The 20,214-nt window shown below is 62.7% G+C and overlaps 5 pseudogenes; all 5 read left to right on the plus strand.

Moving 5' to 3' along the window:
* The first annotated feature begins 1,765 nt into the window (after window positions 1-1,765).
* Window positions 1,766-1,884, plus strand: LOC142861701 (uncharacterized; annotated as a pseudogene).
* Window positions 1,885-5,725: 3,841 nt separating this feature from the next.
* On the plus strand, window positions 5,726-5,844 carry LOC142861702 (uncharacterized; annotated as a pseudogene).
* Window positions 5,845-9,686: 3,842 nt separating this feature from the next.
* LOC142861703 (uncharacterized) lies at window positions 9,687-9,805 on the plus strand (annotated as a pseudogene).
* Window positions 9,806-13,645: 3,840 nt separating this feature from the next.
* LOC142861704 (uncharacterized) lies at window positions 13,646-13,764 on the plus strand (annotated as a pseudogene).
* A 3,842-nt stretch (window positions 13,765-17,606) lies between these two features.
* Window positions 17,607-17,725, plus strand: LOC142861705 (uncharacterized; annotated as a pseudogene).
* The last annotated feature ends 2,489 nt before the right edge of the window (window positions 17,726-20,214 follow it).

The raw sequence follows: 20,214 nt of genomic DNA on the forward strand, positions 1-20,214 counted from the left end.
TGGGCCCTGTGCCATGTGGGGGCGGGGGCGGGGGCGGGGTGGGAGGAGGAGGAGGAGGAGGAGGAGGAGGAGGAGGTGGGAAGGGCCGTGGCCTGCAGTCGTGTTCCCCGGGGTGGCACAGCATGTGGCTTCTTCCACAGGCTGCTTGGCCTGGGCTCCCTGCACCTGGGCCTTTGGAGGACTGGCCCTGTGCTTGCCAACACTTCCTGCAGGGACCCAGAGCTGGGAGGTTGCATCTCTCAGCCCTGGGTCGGGCAGAGCCCCAGCGGGCCATGCCCACAACCTCTCTCAGCACGGGTCCCCCAGAAGGCTCCTTTGGGACCAGGATTCTCTTGCGGGTGACTCTTTAAGGTCTGGCCCCTGGATGGAGGGGCACCAGGAGTAGAGGAGCAGGAAGGGGAAGGGGGTGGCCATGCGAGGGGACACTTTCAGGCCAAGTCCCAGCTTCAGCCTGATCCTCCTGGGAACCCCGGGGTGGACATCACACCTCCTGGTTGCCCCGCTCTGAGACAAGGAGCCGGGCTTCGCATTCCCACAGCAGCCAGTCGTGGGCTGAGGACACCTGGGGCGTTGGGAACTCCCTGGCTTCTCCTTGGATTAACATCTGGAGCTGCTTGTGAATTGTGCCGCCACACACACCCGAGTGCAGGTGTCTTCTGCACAGACTGCGGGCCTCGCTCTTCTGAATGCCGCTAGCTCGCCACCCACCCACGGGAGAACCTGGTCAGGGTACTTTCTCTCAGGGGCAGACTCTCATCCGGGCGGGGGGCTACCGGTGTCTCTGTTTGCTCCTTTCTTTCTTCCATTTCGGGAAAGGCTTCCTTACTGGGTGTGGAAATCTCCTATGCCTTTCCTCGCCTATTCTGTCGGCTCTAAAATTCTCTTTCGGTTGCCACCCTCACAGATGGATTAGGAAACTCTTTGCGGTGCACTCATTAGTGAAATGACCTCAATGACGCTGGAATCCAATATCTAATCGCCGATTTTTAGCGAGTCCACACGCCAGGGTGGTTGGGGTCCAATGCAGCCCCGGCCAGGCCCAGGCCCCTTGGACTGGGCCACAGGAGGACACAGAGGAGGGTCCCGGCCCCCACGGTAGCGGTGCGGGCAGTTCTCCAAGGGCTTGGGTGTTTTCCAGAGGGAGGAGATGGAGGGGACTGATTTCTTCAGCGCCCCACAGACCACGCCACCCCACCCCACCCATGGGACACATCCCGAGAGAGAGAGAGAGAGGCCCCATACACTGGCTCCCCTCCCCCGTGCGCTGTGCCCCAGCCCTGGCCCGGGGGAATAGGCGGCCGCGGGGCCACAGGGTGGGGGGCACAGCTGAAAGGGGTTGTGGGGGAGGGCGGCCCCTGGCTGGGGTCAAAGGGCGAGCGCCCCGCCCCGCCCACCCGCCCGTGCGCAGTCAGCGGCCCCGGAGGCGCGCTGGGGGTGGGGGGCGGGGAGGTGAAGGAGGCCAGGCGAGGAGAGGAGGGGGGCTGGAAGGTCTCCACCTTGGCGGGTCCAGCCGTGGAGGCGCATCTTGTGTGAGTGTGAGTGAGTGAGTGAGTGTGAGTGTGAGTGTGTGTGTATAGAGAGACAGCCCCCAACCCCGGCCCGCCGCTCCCTGCCCGCCCCGCCTGTCACCCCGTCCCTCGGAGCCCACGGGACCCGGCCGGCGAACTCAACAGGCCCGGCCCGGCGCGGGGCCTGGGGCGGGAGGAGGCGGCGGGGAAGCGCAGAGAGGCTCGGCTTCTCGAGCGGGGCAGGGGCGCCCTCCGCCGTCCACGACCACACCACCCCGAACGCGCCCGATCCCGTCTGGTCTCGGAAGCTAAGCAGGGTCGGGCCTGGTTAGAACTTGGATGGGAGACCGCCCGGGAATACCGGGTGCCGTAGGCTTCTTCTTCTTTTTTTTTTTTTTTTTGCCTCTGGTTCTGTCGCGTTTCTGGGAGTGCGGGGGCGGCCCGGGGTGGGGGTGACCCCCACCCTCAGCGCCCACCGCGGTGCCTGGCGCCCCAGCCCGCACCGTGGGGCCTCCTCTTGTCCCGAGCCGTGACACCGCCGCCACGCGGCAGCATGCGTGGCTTCTGGACAGTCAGGTCTCAGACCAAAGGTCTGCTCTGTGGGAGCCGACACGCTGGAGGAAACCTTGAGAGTCTGAGAGGGGAGGGAGTTCCAGAAGAAGGCCTGGATGTCATTTTGAGGGAGTATGTGACCAGAACTCGTCCCGTTGCTTTTGGGGTTCTATGGGCTACACGTAGGAATCTGTGGTGGTGGCACCTGATGTTCGGGCATCCGGAGTCACACCCAGACCTGCTCCACAGGCCTCCTTTTACTTTTCTCTTCGGATTCATTTTTTTTTTTTTTTTTTTTTGAGACAGAGTCTCGGTTTGTTGCCCAGGCTAGAGTGAGTGCCGTGGCGTCAGCCTAGCTCACAGCAACTTCAAACTCCTGGGCTCGAGTGATCCTTCTGCCTCAGCCTCCCGGGTAGCTGGGACTGCAGGCATGCGCCACCATGCCCCGCTAATTTTTTATATATATATCAGTTGGCCAATTAATTTCTTTCTATTTATAGTAGAGACGGGGTCTCGCTCTTGCTCAGGCTGGTTTTGAACTCCTGACCTTGAGCAATCCGCCCGCCTCGGCCTCCCAAGAGCTAGGATTACAGGCGTGAGCCACAGCGCCCGGCCGGATTCATTATTTTTAAAAAGTGTCTCTTATCTCTATTATTGCATTTTCTTTTCTCTCTCTTTTCAAGCAGATGATGGGAGTCCAAGTTTTAAGGTGACATGTGTTGCCCGTGCCCCCCTCCCCCCCCCGTGTTCTTATTCATTTACCTCTCATGTTGCTCCAGCATATTGTGGGGGCACCAATGTTAAGGTCGGGTGCGTTGCCCTCTCCCAGCCTCCCCCCTCGGGTCAGAGCTTCAAGTGCGCCCATCCCCCAGTCGGTGCGCACCCACCCCATTCCTAATGGATGTGTATGCCCATCCCCTCCCCCCACCCGCCCGACACCCACCCGAAGAAGGTGATTCCTCTGTGTCCACTTAGGTGTCCATCGGTTCGTACCCATTTGCTGGTGAGCGCGAGCACGTGGTGCTCGTGTGTCCATTCTTGGGATACTTGGCTTACTGGAACGGGTTCCAGCTCTGGCCAGGAGAACCACGAGAGGTGCCCCCTCACCGCTGCTCCTCATAGCCGAATAGCACTCCGTGGTGTCCACGCGCCACATTTTATTTACCCACTCGTGGGTCGATGGGCACTCGGGTGGCTTCCAGGTCTTTGCGATTGTGACTTGTGCCCTGACTCTAACCCTAACCCTTACCCAGCCCGTCTCCTCCACGGCCCCTGCCTGACTGACTCCTTCCCGCCCGGCCTGTCACCTGTCACCGTCCTCTGCCCCTGCCTGACACGCTCCTCCCCGCCCGGGCCGTCACCGTCCTCGGCCCCTGCCTGACGGGGCTCCTCCGTCGCCTGGGCCTTCCAAGGGCTTGGTGTGGACGCTGGTTCCAGGACGCCCTCCCAGGAACCCGGTAGCAGGGCGGCCGCAGCGTCTCGCGCAACCCAACCGTCCGCCGGCTGGCCGCCGTGGCTAAGTGGCCTGCGGGGGACGTGCTCCCGCTGTGCCGTGGGGGCCCAGCCTGGTGTCTTCTCTGAGGCCCCACGGCTGCCGCTCCCCGCAAGGGGATAGCCGCGGAGGTGGGGACCGCCTCCTCGTGGGGACGTACACCCAGCTCTCCACGTCGGATTCCGGGGCTCTCTGTCCTGCCAGAAGGCCCAGCTGGCCTGCGGGTCCTTAGAGTGGCAAAAACATCCGAAAACTGAGATTGAGGGTCCGGTGGGTGTCTGCACTTTTGTGCTGGGCACCCCAGGGAGGCCCGGGGGCTGGCTGGACAATGCGGTCTGCTGGGCTGGGGGGGGTTTGGAGGAGCAACTGATGCCCTTTGCACTTTGGGTAGCAAGTGTCTGAGGTGTCTCTGGGCCCTGTGCCATGTGGGGGCGGGGGCGGGGGCGGGGTGGGAGGAGGAGGAGGAGGAGGAGGAGGAGGAGGAGGTGGGAAGGGCCGTGGCCTGCAGTCGTGTTCCCCGGGGTGGCACAGCATGTGGCTTCTTCCACAGGCTGCTTGGCCTGGGCTCCCTGCACCTGGGCCTTTGGAGGACTGGCCCTGTGCTTGCCAACACTTCCTGCAGGGACCCAGAGCTGGGAGGTTGCATCTCTCAGCCCTGGGTCGGGCAGAGCCCCAGCGGGCCATGCCCACAACCTCTCTCAGCACGGGTCCCCCAGAAGGCTCCTTTGGGACCAGGATTCTCTTGCGGGTGACTCTTTAAGGTCTGGCCCCTGGATGGAGGGGCACCAGGAGTAGAGGAGCAGGAAGGGGAAGGGGGTGGCCATGCGAGGGGACACTTTCAGGCCAAGTCCCAGCTTCAGCCTGATCCTCCTGGGAACCCCGGGGTGGACATCACACCTCCTGGTTGCCCCGCTCTGAGACAAGGAGCCGGGCTTCGCATTCCCACAGCAGCCAGTCGTGGGCTGAGGACACCTGGGGCGTTGGGAACTCCCTGGCTTCTCCTTGGATTAACATCTGGAGCTGCTTGTGAATTGTGCCGCCACACACACCCGAGTGCAGGTGTCTTCTGCACAGACTGCGGGCCTCGCTCTTCTGAATGCCGCTAGCTCGCCACCCACCCACGGGAGAACCTGGTCAGGGTACTTTCTCTCAGGGGCAGACTCTCATCCGGGCGGGGGGCTACCGGTGTCTCTGTTTGCTCCTTTCTTTCTTCCATTTCGGGAAAGGCTTCCTTACTGGGTGTGGAAATCTCCTATGCCTTTCCTCGCCTATTCTGTCGGCTCTAAAATTCTCTTTCGGTTGCCACCCTCACAGATGGATTAGGAAACTCTTTGCGGTGCACTCATTAGTGAAATGACCTCAATGACGCTGGAATCCAATATCTAATCGCCGATTTTTAGCGAGTCCACACGCCAGGGTGGTTGGGGTCCAATGCAGCCCCGGCCAGGCCCAGGCCCCTTGGACTGGGCCACAGGAGGACACAGAGGAGGGTCCCGGCCCCCACGGTAGCGGTGCGGGCAGTTCTCCAAGGGCTTGGGTGTTTTCCAGAGGGAGGAGATGGAGGGGACTGATTTCTTCAGCGCCCCACAGACCACGCCACCCCACCCCACCCATGGGACACATCCCGAGAGAGAGAGAGACGCCCCATACACTGGCTCCCCTCCCCCGTGCGCTGTGCCCCAGCCCTGGCCCGGGGGAATAGGCGGCCGCGGGGCCACAGGGTGGGGGGCACAGCTGAAAGGGGTTGTGGGGGAGGGCGGCCCCTGGCTGGGGTCAAAGGGCGAGCGCCCCGCCCCGCCCACCCGCCCGTGCGCAGTCAGCGGCCCCGGAGGCGCGCTGGGGGTGGGGGGCGGGGAGGTGAAGGAGGCCAGGCGAGGAGAGGAGGGGGGCTGGAAGGTCTCCACCTTGGCGGGTCCAGCCGTGGAGGCGCATCTTGTGTGAGTGTGAGTGAGTGAGTGAGTGTGAGTGTGAGTGTGTGTGTATAGAGAGACAGCCCCCAACCCCGGCCCGCCGCTCCCTGCCCGCCCCGCCTGTCACCCCGTCCCTCGGAGCCCACGGGACCCGGCCGGCGAACTCAACAGGCCCGGCCCGGCGCGGGGCCTGGGGCGGGAGGAGGCGGCGGGGAAGCGCAGAGAGGCTCGGCTTCTCGAGCGGGGCAGGGGCGCCCTCCGCCGTCCACGACCACACCACCCCGAACGCGCCCGATCCCGTCTGGTCTCGGAAGCTAAGCAGGGTCGGGCCTGGTTAGAACTTGGATGGGAGACCGCCCGGGAATACCGGGTGCCGTAGGCTTCTTCTTCTTTTTTTTTTTTTTTTGCCTCTGGTTCTGTCGCGTTTCTGGGAGTGCGGGGGCGGCCCGGGGTGGGGGTGACCCCCACCCTCAGCGCCCGCCGCGGTGCCTGGCGCCCCAGCCCGCACCGTGGGGCCTCCTCTTGTCCCGAGCCGTGACACCGCCGCCACGCGGCAGCATGCGTGGCTTCTGGACAGTCAGGTCTCAGACCAAAGGTCTGCTCTGTGGGAGCCGACACGCTGGAGGAAACCTTGAGAGTCTGAGAGGGGAGGGAGTTCCAGAAGAAGGCCTGGATGTCATTTTGAGGGAGTATGTGACCAGAACTCGTCCCGTTGCTTTTGGGGTTCTATGGGCTACACGTAGGAATCTTTGGTGGTGGCACCTGATGTTCGGGCATCCGGAGTCACACCCAGACCTGCTCCACAGGCCTCCTTTTACTTTTCTCTTCGGATTCATTTTTTTTTTTTTTTTTTTTGAGACAGAGTCTCGGTTTGTTGCCCAGGCTAGAGTGAGTGCCGTGGCGTCAGCCTAGCTCACAGCAACTTCAAACTCCTGGGCTCGAGTGATCCTTCTGCCTCAGCCTCCCGGGTAGCTGGGACTGCAGGCATGCGCCACCATGCCCCGCTAATTTTTTATATATATATCAGTTGGCCAATTAATTTCTTTCTATTTATAGTAGAGACGGGGTCTCGCTCTTGCTCAGGCTGGTTTTGAACTCCTGACCTTGAGCAATCCGCCCGCCTCGGCCTCCCAAGAGCTAGGATTACAGGCGTGAGCCACAGCGCCCGGCCGGATTCATTATTTTTAAAAAGTGTCTCTTATCTCTATTATTGCATTTTCTTTTCTCTCTCTTTTCAAGCAGATGATGGGAGTCCAAGTTTTAAGGTGACATGTGTTGCCCGTGCCCCCCTCCCCCCCCCGTGTTCTTATTCATTTACCTCTCATGTTGCTCCAGCATATTGTGGGGGCACCAATGTTAAGGTCGGGTGCGTTGCCCTCTCCCAGCCTCCCCCCTCGGGTCAGAGCTTCAAGTGCGCCCATCCCCCAGTCGGTGCGCACCCACCCCATTCCTAATGGATGTGTATGCCCATCCCCTCCCCCCACCCGCCCGACACCCACCCGAAGAAGGTGATTCCTCTGTGTCCACTTAGGTGTCCATCGGTTCGTACCCATTTGCTGGTGAGCGCGAGCACGTGGTGCTCGTGTGTCCATTCTTGGGATACTTGGCTTACTGGAACGGGTTCCAGCTCTGGCCAGGAGAACCACGAGAGGTGCCCCCTCACCGCTGCTCCTCATAGCCGAATAGCACTCCGTGGTGTCCACGCGCCACATTTTATTTACCCACTCGTGGGTCGATGGGCACTCGGGTGGCTTCCAGGTCTTTGCGATTGTGACTTGTGCCCTGACTCTAACCCTAACCCTTACCCAGCCCGTCTCCTCCACGGCCCCTGCCTGACTGACTCCTTCCCGCCCGGCCTGTCACCTGTCACCGTCCTCTGCCCCTGCCTGACACGCTCCTCCCCGCCCGGGCCGTCACCGTCCTCGGCCCCTGCCTGACGGGGCTCCTCCGTCGCCTGGGCCTTCCAAGGGCTTGGTGTGGACGCTGGTTCCAGGACGCCCTCCCAGGAACCCGGTAGCAGGGCGGCCGCAGCGTCTCGCGCAACCCAACCGTCCGCCGGCTGGCCGCCGTCGCTAAGTGGCCTGCGGGGGACGTGCTCCCGCTGTGCCGTGGGGGCCCAGCCTGGTGTCTTCTCTGAGGCCCCACGGCTGCCGCTCCCCGCAAGGGGATAGCCGCGGAGGTGGGGACCGCCTCCTCGTGGGGACGTACACCCAGCTCTCCACGTCGGATTCCGGGGCTCTCTGTCCTGCCAGAAGGCCCAGCTGGCCTGCGGGTCCTTAGAGTGGCAAAAACATCCGAAAACTGAGATTGAGGGTCCGGTGGGTGTCTGCACTTTTGTGCTGGGCACCCCAGGGAGGCCCGGGGGCTGGCTGGACAATGCGGTCTGCTGGGCTGGGGGGGGTTTGGAGGAGCAACTGATGCCCTTTGCACTTTGGGTAGCAAGTGTCTGAGGTGTCTCTGGGCCCTGTGCCATGTGGGGGCGGGGGCGGGGGCGGGGTGGGAGGAGGAGGAGGAGGAGGAGGAGGAGGAGGAGGTGGGAAGGGCCGTGGCCTGCAGTCGTGTTCCCCGGGGTGGCACAGCATGTGGCTTCTTCCACAGGCTGCTTGGCCTGGGCTCCCTGCACCTGGGCCTTTGGAGGACTGGCCCTGTGCTTGCCAACACTTCCTGCAGGGACCCAGAGCTGGGAGGTTGCATCTCTCAGCCCTGGGTCGGGCAGAGCCCCAGCGGGCCATGCCCACAACCTCTCTCAGCACGGGTCCCCCAGAAGGCTCCTTTGGGACCAGGATTCTCTTGCGGGTGACTCTTTAAGGTCTGGCCCCTGGATGGAGGGGCACCAGGAGTAGAGGAGCAGGAAGGGGAAGGGGGTGGCCATGCGAGGGGACACTTTCAGGCCAAGTCCCAGCTTCAGCCTGATCCTCCTGGGAACCCCGGGGTGGACATCACACCTCCTGGTTGCCCCGCTCTGAGACAAGGAGCCGGGCTTCGCATTCCCACAGCAGCCAGTCGTGGGCTGAGGACACCTGGGGCGTTGGGAACTCCCTGGCTTCTCCTTGGATTAACATCTGGAGCTGCTTGTGAATTGTGCCGCCACACACACCCGAGTGCAGGTGTCTTCTGCACAGACTGCGGGCCTCGCTCTTCTGAATGCCGCTAGCTCGCCACCCACCCACGGGAGAACCTGGTCAGGGTACTTTCTCTCAGGGGCAGACTCTCATCCGGGCGGGGGGCTACCGGTGTCTCTGTTTGCTCCTTTCTTTCTTCCATTTCGGGAAAGGCTTCCTTACTGGGTGTGGAAATCTCCTATGCCTTTCCTCGCCTATTCTGTCGGCTCTAAAATTCTCTTTCGGTTGCCACCCTCACAGATGGATTAGGAAACTCTTTGCGGTGCACTCATTAGTGAAATGACCTCAATGACGCTGGAATCCAATATCTAATCGCCGATTTTTAGCGAGTCCACACGCCAGGGTGGTTGGGGTCCAATGCAGCCCCGGCCAGGCCCAGGCCCCTTGGACTGGGCCACAGGAGGACACAGAGGAGGGTCCCGGCCCCCACGGTAGCGGTGCGGGCAGTTCTCCAAGGGCTTGGGTGTTTTCCAGAGGGAGGAGATGGAGGGGACTGATTTCTTCAGCGCCCCACAGACCACGCCACCCCACCCCACCCATGGGACACATCCCGAGAGAGAGAGAGACGCCCCATACACTGGCTCCCCTCCCCCGTGCGCTGTGCCCCAGCCCTGGCCCGGGGGAATAGGCGGCCGCGGGGCCACAGGGTGGGGGGCACAGCTGAAAGGGGTTGTGGGGGAGGGCGGCCCCTGGCTGGGGTCAAAGGGCGAGCGCCCCGCCCCGCCCACCCGCCCGTGCGCAGTCAGCGGCCCCGGAGGCGCGCTGGGGGTGGGGGGCGGGGAGGTGAAGGAGGCCAGGCGAGGAGAGGAGGGGGGCTGGAAGGTCTCCACCTTGGCGGGTCCAGCCGTGGAGGCGCATCTTGTGTGAGTGTGAGTGAGTGAGTGAGTGTGAGTGTGAGTGTGTGTGTATAGAGAGACAGCCCCCAACCCCGGCCCGCCGCTCCCTGCCCGCCCCGCCTGTCACCCCGTCCCTCGGAGCCCACGGGACCCGGCCGGCGAACTCAACAGGCCCGGCCCGGCGGCGCGGGGCCTGGGGCGGGAGGAGGCGGCGGGGAAGCGCAGAGAGGCTCGGCTTCTCGAGCGGGGCAGGGGCGCCCTCCGCCGTCCACGACCACACCACCCCGAACGCGCCCGATCCCGTCTGGTCTCGGAAGCTAAGCAGGGTCGGGCCTGGTTAGAACTTGGATGGGAGACCGCCCGGGAATACCGGGTGCCGTAGGCTTCTTCTTCTTTTTTTTTTTTTTTTGCCTCTGGTTCTGTCGCGTTTCTGGGAGTGCGGGGGCGGCCCGGGGTGGGGGTGACCCCCACCCTCAGCGCCCGCCGCGGTGCCTGGCGCCCCAGCCCGCACCGTGGGGCCTCCTCTTGTCCCGAGCCGTGACACCGCCGCCACGCGGCAGCATGCGTGGCTTCTGGACAGTCAGGTCTCAGACCAAAGGTCTGCTCTGTGGGAGCCGACACGCTGGAGGAAACCTTGAGAGTCTGAGAGGGGAGGGAGTTCCAGAAGAAGGCCTGGATGTCATTTTGAGGGAGTATGTGACCAGAACTCGTCCCGTTGCTTTTGGGGTTCTATGGGCTACACGTAGGAATCTTTGGTGGTGGCACCTGATGTTCGGGCATCCGGAGTCACACCCAGACCTGCTCCACAGGCCTCCTTTTACTTTTCTCTTCGGATTCATTTTTTTTTTTTTTTTTTTTGAGACAGAGTCTCGGTTTGTTGCCCAGGCTAGAGTGAGTGCCGTGGCGTCAGCCTAGCTCACAGCAACTTCAAACTCCTGGGCTCGAGTGATCCTTCTGCCTCAGCCTCCCGGGTAGCTGGGACTGCAGGCATGCGCCACCATGCCCCGCTAATTTTTTATATATATATCAGTTGGCCAATTAATTTCTTTCTATTTATAGTAGAGACGGGGTCTCGCTCTTGCTCAGGCTGGTTTTGAACTCCTGACCTTGAGCAATCCGCCCGCCTCGGCCTCCCAAGAGCTAGGATTACAGGCGTGAGCCACAGCGCCCGGCCGGATTCATTATTTTTAAAAAGTGTCTCTTATCTCTATTATTGCATTTTCTTTTCTCTCTCTTTTCAAGCAGATGATGGGAGTCCAAGTTTTAAGGTGACATGTGTTGCCCGTGCCCCCCTCCCCCCCCCCGTGTTCTTATTCATTTACCTCTCATGTTGCTCCAGCATATTGTGGGGGCACCAATGTTAAGGTCGGGTGCGTTGCCCTCTCCCAGCCTCCCCCCTCGGGTCAGAGCTTCAAGTGCGCCCATCCCCCAGTCGGTGCGCACCCACCCCATTCCTAATGGATGTGTATGCCCATCCCCTCCCCCCACCCGCCCGACACCCACCCGAAGAAGGTGATTCCTCTGTGTCCACTTAGGTGTCCATCGGTTCGTACCCATTTGCTGGTGAGCGCGAGCACGTGGTGCTCGTGTGTCCATTCTTGGGATACTTGGCTTACTGGAACGGGTTCCAGCTCTGGCCAGGAGAACCACGAGAGGTGCCCCCTCACCGCTGCTCCTCATAGCCGAATAGCACTCCGTGGTGTCCACGCGCCACATTTTATTTACCCACTCGTGGGTCGATGGGCACTCGGGTGGCTTCCAGGTCTTTGCGATTGTGACTTGTGCCCTGACTCTAACCCTAACCCTTACCCAGCCCGTCTCCTCCACGGCCCCCGCCTGACTGACTCCTTCCCGCCCGGCCTGTCACCTGTCACCGTCCTCTGCCCCTGCCTGACACGCTCCTCCCCGCCCGGGCCGTCACCGTCCTCGGCCCCTGCCTGACGGGGCTCCTCCGTCGCCTGGGCCTTCCAAGGGCTTGGTGTGGACGCTGGTTCCAGGACGCCCTCCCAGGAACCCGGTAGCAGGGCGGCCGCAGCGTCTCGCGCAACCCAACCGTCCGCCGGCTGGCCGCCGTCGCTAAGTGGCCTGCGGGGGACGTGCTCCCGCTGTGCCGTGGGGGCCCAGCCTGGTGTCTTCTCTGAGGCCCCACGGCTGCCGCTCCCCGCAAGGGGATAGCCGCGGAGGTGGGGACCGCCTCCTCGTGGGGACGTACACCCAGCTCTCCACGTCGGATTCCGGGGCTCTCTGTCCTGCCAGAAGGCCCAGCTGGCCTGCGGGTCCTTAGAGTGGCAAAAACATCCGAAAACTGAGATTGAGGGTCCGGTGGGTGTCTGCACTTTTGTGCTGGGCACCCCAGGGAGGCCCGGGGGCTGGCTGGACAATGCGGTCTGCTGGGCTGGGGGGGGTTTGGAGGAGCAACTGATGCCCTTTGCACTTTGGGTAGCAAGTGTCTGAGGTGTCTCTGGGCCCTGTGCCATGTGGGGGCGGGGGCGGGGGCGGGGTGGGAGGAGGAGGAGGAGGAGGAGGAGGAGGAGGAGGTGGGAAGGGCCGTGGCCTGCAGTCGTGTTCCCCGGGGTGGCACAGCATGTGGCTTCTTCCACAGGCTGCTTGGCCTGGGCTCCCTGCACCTGGGCCTTTGGAGGACTGGCCCTGTGCTTGCCAACACTTCCTGCAGGGACCCAGAGCTGGGAGGTTGCATCTCTCAGCCCTGGGTCGGGCAGAGCCCCAGCGGGCCATGCCCACAACCTCTCTCAGCACGGGTCCCCCAGAAGGCTCCTTTGGGACCAGGATTCTCTTGCGGGTGACTCTTTAAGGTCTGGCCCCTGGATGGAGGGGCACCAGGAGTAGAGGAGCAGGAAGGGGAAGGGGGTGGCCATGCGAGGGGACACTTTCAGGCCAAGTCCCAGCTTCAGCCTGATCCTCCTGGGAACCCCGGGGTGGACATCACACCTCCTGGTTGCCCCGCTCTGAGACAAGGAGCCGGGCTTCGCATTCCCACAGCAGCCAGTCGTGGGCTGAGGACACCTGGGGCGTTGGGAACTCCCTGGCTTCTCCTTGGATTAACATCTGGAGCTGCTTGTGAATTGTGCCGCCACACACACCCGAGTGCAGGTGTCTTCTGCACAGACTGCGGGCCTCGCTCTTCTGAATGCCGCTAGCTCGCCACCCACCCACGGGAGAACCTGGTCAGGGTACTTTCTCTCAGGGGCAGACTCTCATCCGGGCGGGGGGCTACCGGTGTCTCTGTTTGCTCCTTTCTTTCTTCCATTTCGGGAAAGGCTTCCTTACTGGGTGTGGAAATCTCCTATGCCTTTCCTCGCCTATTCTGTCGGCTCTAAAATTCTCTTTCGGTTGCCACCCTCACAGATGGATTAGGAAACTCTTTGCGGTGCACTCATTAGTGAAATGACCTCAATGACGCTGGAATCCAATATCTAATCGCCGATTTTTAGCGAGTCCACACGCCAGGGTGGTTGGGGTCCAATGCAGCCCCGGCCAGGCCCAGGCCCCTTGGACTGGGCCACAGGAGGACACAGAGGAGGGTCCCGGCCCCCACGGTAGCGGTGCGGGCAGTTCTCCAAGGGCTTGGGTGTTTTCCAGAGGGAGGAGATGGAGGGGACTGATTTCTTCAGCGCCCCACAGACCACGCCACCCCACCCCACCCATGGGACACATCCCGAGAGAGAGAGAGACGCCCCATACACTGGCTCCCCTCCCCCGTGCGCTGTGCCCCAGCCCTGGCCCGGGGGAATAGGCGGCCGCGGGGCCACAGGGTGGGGGGCACAGCTGAAAGGGGTTGTGGGGGAGGGCGGCCCCTGGCTGGGGTCAAAGGGCGAGCGCCCCGCCCCGCCCACCCGCCCGTGCGCAGTCAGCGGCCCCGGAGGCGCGCTGGGGGTGGGGGGCGGGGAGGTGAAGGAGGCCAGGCGAGGAGAGGAGGGGGGCTGGAAGGTCTCCACCTTGGCGGGTCCAGCCGTGGAGGCGCATCTTGTGTGAGTGTGAGTGAGTGAGTGAGTGTGAGTGTGAGTGTGTGTGTATAGAGAGACAGCCCCCAACCCCGGCCCGCCGCTCCCTGCCCGCCCCGCCTGTCACCCCGTCCCTCGGAGCCCACGGGACCCGGCCGGCGAACTCAACAGGCCCGGCCCGGCGCGGGGCCTGGGGCGGGAGGAGGCGGCGGGGAAGCGCAGAGAGGCTCGGCTTCTCGAGCGGGGCAGGGGCGCCCTCCGCCGTCCACGACCACACCACCCCGAACGCGCCCGATCCCGTCTGGTCTCGGAAGCTAAGCAGGGTCGGGCCTGGTTAGAACTTGGATGGGAGACCGCCCGGGAATACCGGGTGCCGTAGGCTTCTTCTTCTTTTTTTTTTTTTTTTGCCTCTGGTTCTGTCGCGTTTCTGGGAGTGCGGGGGCGGCCCGGGGTGGGGGTGACCCCCACCCTCAGCGCCCGCCGCGGTGCCTGGCGCCCCAGCCCGCACCGTGGGGCCTCCTCTTGTCCCGAGCCGTGACACCGCCGCCACGCGGCAGCATGCGTGGCTTCTGGACAGTCAGGTCTCAGACCAAAGGTCTGCTCTGTGGGAGCCGACACGCTGGAGGAAACCTTGAGAGTCTGAGAGGGGAGGGAGTTCCAGAAGAAGGCCTGGATGTCATTTTGAGGGAGTATGTGACCAGAACTCGTCCCGTTGCTTTTGGGGTTCTATGGGCTACACGTAGGAATCTTTGGTGGTGGCACCTGATGTTCGGGCATCCGGAGTCACACCCAGACCTGCTCCACAGGCCTCCTTTTACTTTTCTCTTCGGATTCATTTTTTTTTTTTTTTTTTTTGAGACAGAGTCTCGGTTTGTTGCCCAGGCTAGAGTGAGTGCCGTGGCGTCAGCCTAGCTCACAGCAACTTCAAACTCCTGGGCTCGAGTGATCCTTCTGCCTCAGCCTCCCGAGTAGCTGGGACTGCAGGCATGCGCCACCATGCCCCGCTAATTTTTTATATATATATCAGTTGGCCAATTAATTTCTTTCTATTTATAGTAGAGACGGGGTCTCGCTCTTGCTCAGGCTGGTTTTGAACTCCTGACCTTGAGCAATCCGCCCGCCTCGGCCTCCCAAGAGCTAGGATTACAGGCGTGAGCCACAGCGCCCGGCCGGATTCATTATTTTTAAAAAGTGTCTCTTATCTCTATTATTGCATTTTCTTTTCTCTCTCTTTTCAAGCAGATGATGGGAGTCCAAGTTTTAAGGTGACATGTGTTGCCCGTGCCCCCCTCCCCCCCCCCGTGTTCTTATTCATTTACCTCTCATGTTGCTCCAGCATATTGTGGGGGCACCAATGTTAAGGTCGGGTGCGTTGCCCTCTCCCAGCCTCCCCCCTCGGGTCAGAGCTTCAAGTGCGCCCATCCCCCAGTCGGTGCGCACCCACCCCATTCCTAATGGATGTGTATGCCCATCCCCTCCCCCCACCCGCCCGACACCCACCCGAAGAAGGTGATTCCTCTGTGTCCACTTAGGTGTCCATCGGTTCGTACCCATTTGCTGGTGAGCGCGAGCACGTGGTGCTCGTGTGTCCATTCTTGGGATACTTGGCTTACTGGAACGGGTTCCAGCTCTGGCCAGGAGAACCACGAGAGGTGCCCCCTCACCGCTGCTCCTCATAGCCGAATAGCACTCCGTGGTGTCCACGCGCCACATTTTATTTACCCACTCGTGGGTCGATGGGCACTCGGGTGGCTTCCAGGTCTTTGCGATTGTGACTTGTGCCCTGACTCTAACCCTAACCCTTACCCAGCCCGTCTCCTCCACGGCCCCTGCCTGACTGACTCCTTCCCGCCCGGCCTGTCACCTGTCACCGTCCTCTGCCCCTGCCTGACACGCTCCTCCCCGCCCGGGCCGTCACCGTCCTCGGCCCCTGCCTGACGGGGCTCCTCCGTCGCCTGGGCCTTCCAAGGGCTTGGTGTGGACGCTGGTTCCAGGACGCCCTCCCAGGAACCCGGTAGCAGGGCGGCCGCAGCGTCTCGCGCAACCCAACCGTCCGCCGGCTGGCCGCCGTGGCTAAGTGGCCTGCGGGGGACGTGCTCCCGCTGTGCCGTGGGGGCCCAGCCTGGTGTCTTCTCTGAGGCCCCACGGCTGCCGCTCCCCGCAAGGGGATAGCCGCGGAGGTGGGGACCGCCTCCTCGTGGGGACGTACACCCAGCTCTCCACGTCGGATTCCGGGGCTCTCTGTCCTGCCAGAAGGCCCAGCTGGCCTGCGGGTCCTTAGAGTGGCAAAAACATCCGAAAACTGAGATTGAGGGTCCGGTGGGTGTCTGCACTTTTGTGCTGGGCACCCCAGGGAGGCCCGGGGGCTGGCTGGACAATGCGGTCTGCTGGGCTGGGGGGGGTTTGGAGGAGCAACTGATGCCCTTTGCACTTTGGGTAGCAAGTGTCTGAGGTGTCTCTGGGCCCTGTGCCATGTGGGGGCGGGGGCGGGGGCGGGGTGGGAGGAGGAGGAGGAGGAGGAGGAGGAGGAGGAGGTGGGAAGGGCCGTGGCCTGCAGTCGTGTTCCCCGGGGTGGCACAGCATGTGGCTTCTTCCACAGGCTGCTTGGCCTGGGCTCCCTGCACCTGGGCCTTTGGAGGACTGGCCCTGTGCTTGCCAACACTTCCTGCAGGGACCCAGAGCTGGGAGGTTGCATCTCTCAGCCCTGGGTCGGGAAGAGCCCCAGCGGGCCATGCCCACAACCTCTCTCAGCACGGGTCCCCCAGAAGGCTCCTTTGGGACCAGGATTCTCTTGCGGGTGACTCTTTAAGGTCTGGCCCCTGGATGGAGGGGCACCAGGAGTAGAGGAGCAGGAAGGGGAAGGGGGTGGCCATGCGAGGGGACACTTTGAGGCCAAGTCCCAGCTTCAGCCTGATCCTCCTGGGAACCCCGGGGTGGACATCACACCTCCTGGTTGCCCCGCTCTGAGACAAGGAGCCGGGCTTCGCATTCCCACAGCAGCCAGTCGTGGGCTGAGGACACCTGGGGCGTTGGGAACTCCCTGGCTTCTCCTTGGATTAACATCTGGAGCTGCTTGTGAATTGTGCCGCCACACACACCCGAGTGCAGGTGTCTTCTGCACAGACTGCGGGCCTCGCTCTTCTGAATGCCGCTAGCTCGCCACCCACCCACGGGAGAACCTGGTCAGGGTACTTTCTCTCAGGGGCAGACTCTCATCCGGGCGGGGGGCTACCGGTGTCTCTGTTTGCTCCTTTCTTTCTTCCATTTCGGGAAAGGCTTCCTTACTGGGTGTGGAAATCTCCTATGCCTTTCCTCGCCTATTCTGTCGGCTCTAAAATTCTCTTTCGGTTGCCACCCTCACAGATGGATTAGGAAACTCTTTGCGGTGCACTCATTAGTGAAATGACCTCAATGACGCTGGAATCCAATATCTAATCGCCGATTTTTAGCGAGTCCACACGCCAGGGTGGTTGGGGTCCAATGCAGCCCCGGCCAGGCCCAGGCCCCTTGGACTGGGCCACAGGAGGACACAGAGGAGGGTCCCGGCCCCCACGGTAGCGGTGCGGGCAGTTCTCCAAGGGCTTGGGTGTTTTCCAGAGGGAGGAGATGGAGGGGACTGATTTCTTCAGCGCCCCACAGACCACGCCACCCCACCCCACCCATGGGACACATCCCGAGAGAGAGAGAGAGACGCCCCATACACTGGCTCCCCTCCCCCGTGCGCTGTGCCCCAGCCCTGGCCCGGGGGAATAGGCGGCCGCGGGGCCACAGGGTGGGGGGCACAGCTGAAAGGGGTTGTGGGGGAGGGCGGCCCCTGGCTGGGGTCAAAGGGCGAGCGCCCCGCCCCGCCCACCCGCCCGTGCGCAGTCAGCGGCCCCGGAGGCGCGCTGGGGGTGGGGGGCGGGGAGGTGAAGGAGGCCAGGCGAGGAGAGGAGGGGGGCTGGAAGGTCTCCACCTTGGCGGGTCCAGCCGTGGAGGCGCATCTTGTGTGAGTGTGAGTGAGTGAGTGAGTGTGAGTGTGAGTGTGTGTGTATAGAGAGACAGCCCCCAACCCCGGCCCGCCGCTCCCTGCCCGCCCCGCCTGTCACCCCGTCCCTCGGAGCCCACGGGACCCGGCCGGCGAACTCAACAGGCCCGGCCCGGCGCGGGGCCTGGGGCGGGAGGAGGCGGCGGGGAAGCGCAGAGAGGCTCGGCTTCTCGAGCGGGGCAGGGGCGCCCTCCGCCGTCCACGACCACACCACCCCGAACGCGCCCGATCCCGTCTGGTCTCGGAAGCTAAGCAGGGTCGGGCCTGGTTAGAACTTGGATGGGAGACCGCCCGGGAATACCGGGTGCCGTAGGCTTCTTCTTCTTTTTTTTTTTTTTTTGCCTCTGGTTCTGTCGCGTTTCTGGGAGTGCGGGGGCGGCCCGGGGTGGGGGTGACCCCCACCCTCAGCGCCCGCCGCGGTGCCTGGCGCCCCAGCCCGCACCGTGGGGCCTCCTCTTGTCCCGAGCCGTGACACCGCCGCCACGCGGCAGCATGCGTGGCTTCTGGACAGTCAGGTCTCAGACCAAAGGTCTGCTCTGTGGGAGCCGACACGCTGGAGGAAACCTTGAGAGTCTGAGAGGGGAGGGAGTTCCAGAAGAAGGCCTGGATGTCATTTTGAGGGAGTATGTGACCAGAACTCGTCCCGTTGCTTTTGGGGTTCTATGGGCTACACGTAGGAATCTTTGGTGGTGGCACCTGATGTTCGGGCATCCGGAGTCACACCCAGACCTGCTCCACAGGCCTCCTTTTACTTTTCTCTTCGGATTCATTTTTTTTTTTTTTTTTTTTTGAGACAGAGTCTCGGTTTGTTGCCCAGGCTAGAGTGAGTGCCGTGGCGTCAGCCTAGCTCACAGCAACTTCAAACTCCTGGGCTCGAGTGATCCTTCTGCCTCAGCCTCCCGGGTAGCTGGGACTGCAGGCATGCGCCACCATGCCCCGCTAATTTTTTATATATATATCAGTTGGCCAATTAATTTCTTTCTATTTATAGTAGAGACGGGGTCTCGCTCTTGCTCAGGCTGGTTTTGAACTCCTGACCTTGAGCAATCCGCCCGCCTCGGCCTCCCAAGAGCTAGGATTACAGGCGTGAGCCACAGCGCCCGGCCGGATTCATTATTTTTAAAAAGTGTCTCTTATCTCTATTATTGCATTTTCTTTTCTCTCTCTTTTCAAGCAGATGATGGGAGTCCAAGTTTTAAGGTGACATGTGTTGCCCGTGCCCCCCTCCCCCCCCCGTGTTCTTATTCATTTACCTCTCATGTTGCTCCAGCATATTGTGGGGGCACCAATGTTAAGGTCGGGTGCGTTGCCCTCTCCCAGCCTCCCCCCTCGGGTCAGAGCTTCAAGTGCGCCCATCCCCCAGTCGGTGCGCACCCACCCCATTCCTAATGGATGTGTATGCCCATCCCCTCCCCCCACCCGCCCGACACCCACCCGAAGAAGGTGATTCCTCTGTGTCCACTTAGGTGTCCATCGGTTCGTACCCATTTGCTGGTGAGCGCGAGCACGTGGTGCTCGTGTGTCCATTCTTGGGATACTTGGCTTACTGGAACGGGTTCCAGCTCTGGCCAGGAGAACCACGAGAGGTGCCCCCTCACCGCTGCTCCTCATAGCCGAATAGCACTCCGTGGTGTCCACGCGCCACATTTTATTTACCCACTCGTGGGTCGATGGGCACTCGGGTGGCTTCCAGGTCTTTGCGATTGTGACTTGTGCCCTGACTCTAACCCTAACCCTTACCCAGCCCGTCTCCTCCACGGCCCCTGCCTGACTGACTCCTTCCCGCCCGGCCTGTCACCTGTCACCGTCCTCTGCCCCTGCCTGACACGCTCCTCCCCGCCCGGGCCGTCACCGTCCTCGGCCCCTGCCTGACGGGGCTCCTCCGTCGCCTGGGCCTTCCAAGGGCTTGGTGTGGACGCTGGTTCCAGGACGCCCTCCCAGGAACCCGGTAGCAGGGCGGCCGCAGCGTCTCGCGCAACCCAACCGTCCGCCGGCTGGCCGCCGTGGCTAAGTGGCCTGCGGGGGACGTGCTCCCGCTGTGCCGTGGGGGCCCAGCCTGGTGTCTTCTCTGAGGCCCCACGGCTGCCGCTCCCCGCAAGGGGATAGCCGCGGAGGTGGGGACCGCCTCCTCGTGGGGACGTACACCCAGCTCTCCACGTCGGATTCCGGGGCTCTCTGTCCTGCCAGAAGGCCCAGCTGGCCTGCGGGTCCTTAGAGTGGCAAAAACATCCGAAAACTGAGATTGAGGGTCCGGTGGGTGTCTGCACTTTTGTGCTGGGCACCCCAGGGAGGCCCGGGGGCTGGCTGGACAATGCGGTCTGCTGGGCTGGGGGGGGTTTGGAGGAGCAACTGATGCCCTTTGCACTTTGGGTAGCAAGTGTCTGAGGTGTCTCTGGGCCCTGTGCCATGTGGGGGCGGGGGCGGGGGCGGGGTGGGAGGAGGAGGAGGAGGAGGAGGAGGAGGAGGAGGTGGGAAGGGCCGTGGCCTGCAGTCGTGTTCCCCGGGGTGGCACAGCATGTGGCTTCTTCCACAGGCTGCTTGGCCTGGGCTCCCTGCACCTGGGCCTTTGGAGGACTGGCCCTGTGCTTGCCAACACTTCCTGCAGGGACCCAGAGCTGGGAGGTTGCATCTCTCAGCCCTGGGTCGGGCAGAGCCCCAGCGGGCCATGCCCACAACCTCTCTCAGCACGGGTCCCCCAGAAGGCTCCTTTGGGACCAGGATTCTCTTGCGGGTGACTCTTTAAGGTCTGGCCCCTGGATGGAGGGGCACCAGGAGTAGAGGAGCAGGAAGGGGAAGGGGGTGGCC

This window comes from Microcebus murinus, chromosome 17, assembly GCF_040939455.1.
Source record: "Microcebus murinus isolate Inina chromosome 17, M.murinus_Inina_mat1.0, whole genome shotgun sequence".
Classification (NCBI taxonomy): domain Eukaryota; kingdom Metazoa; phylum Chordata; class Mammalia; order Primates; family Cheirogaleidae; genus Microcebus; species Microcebus murinus.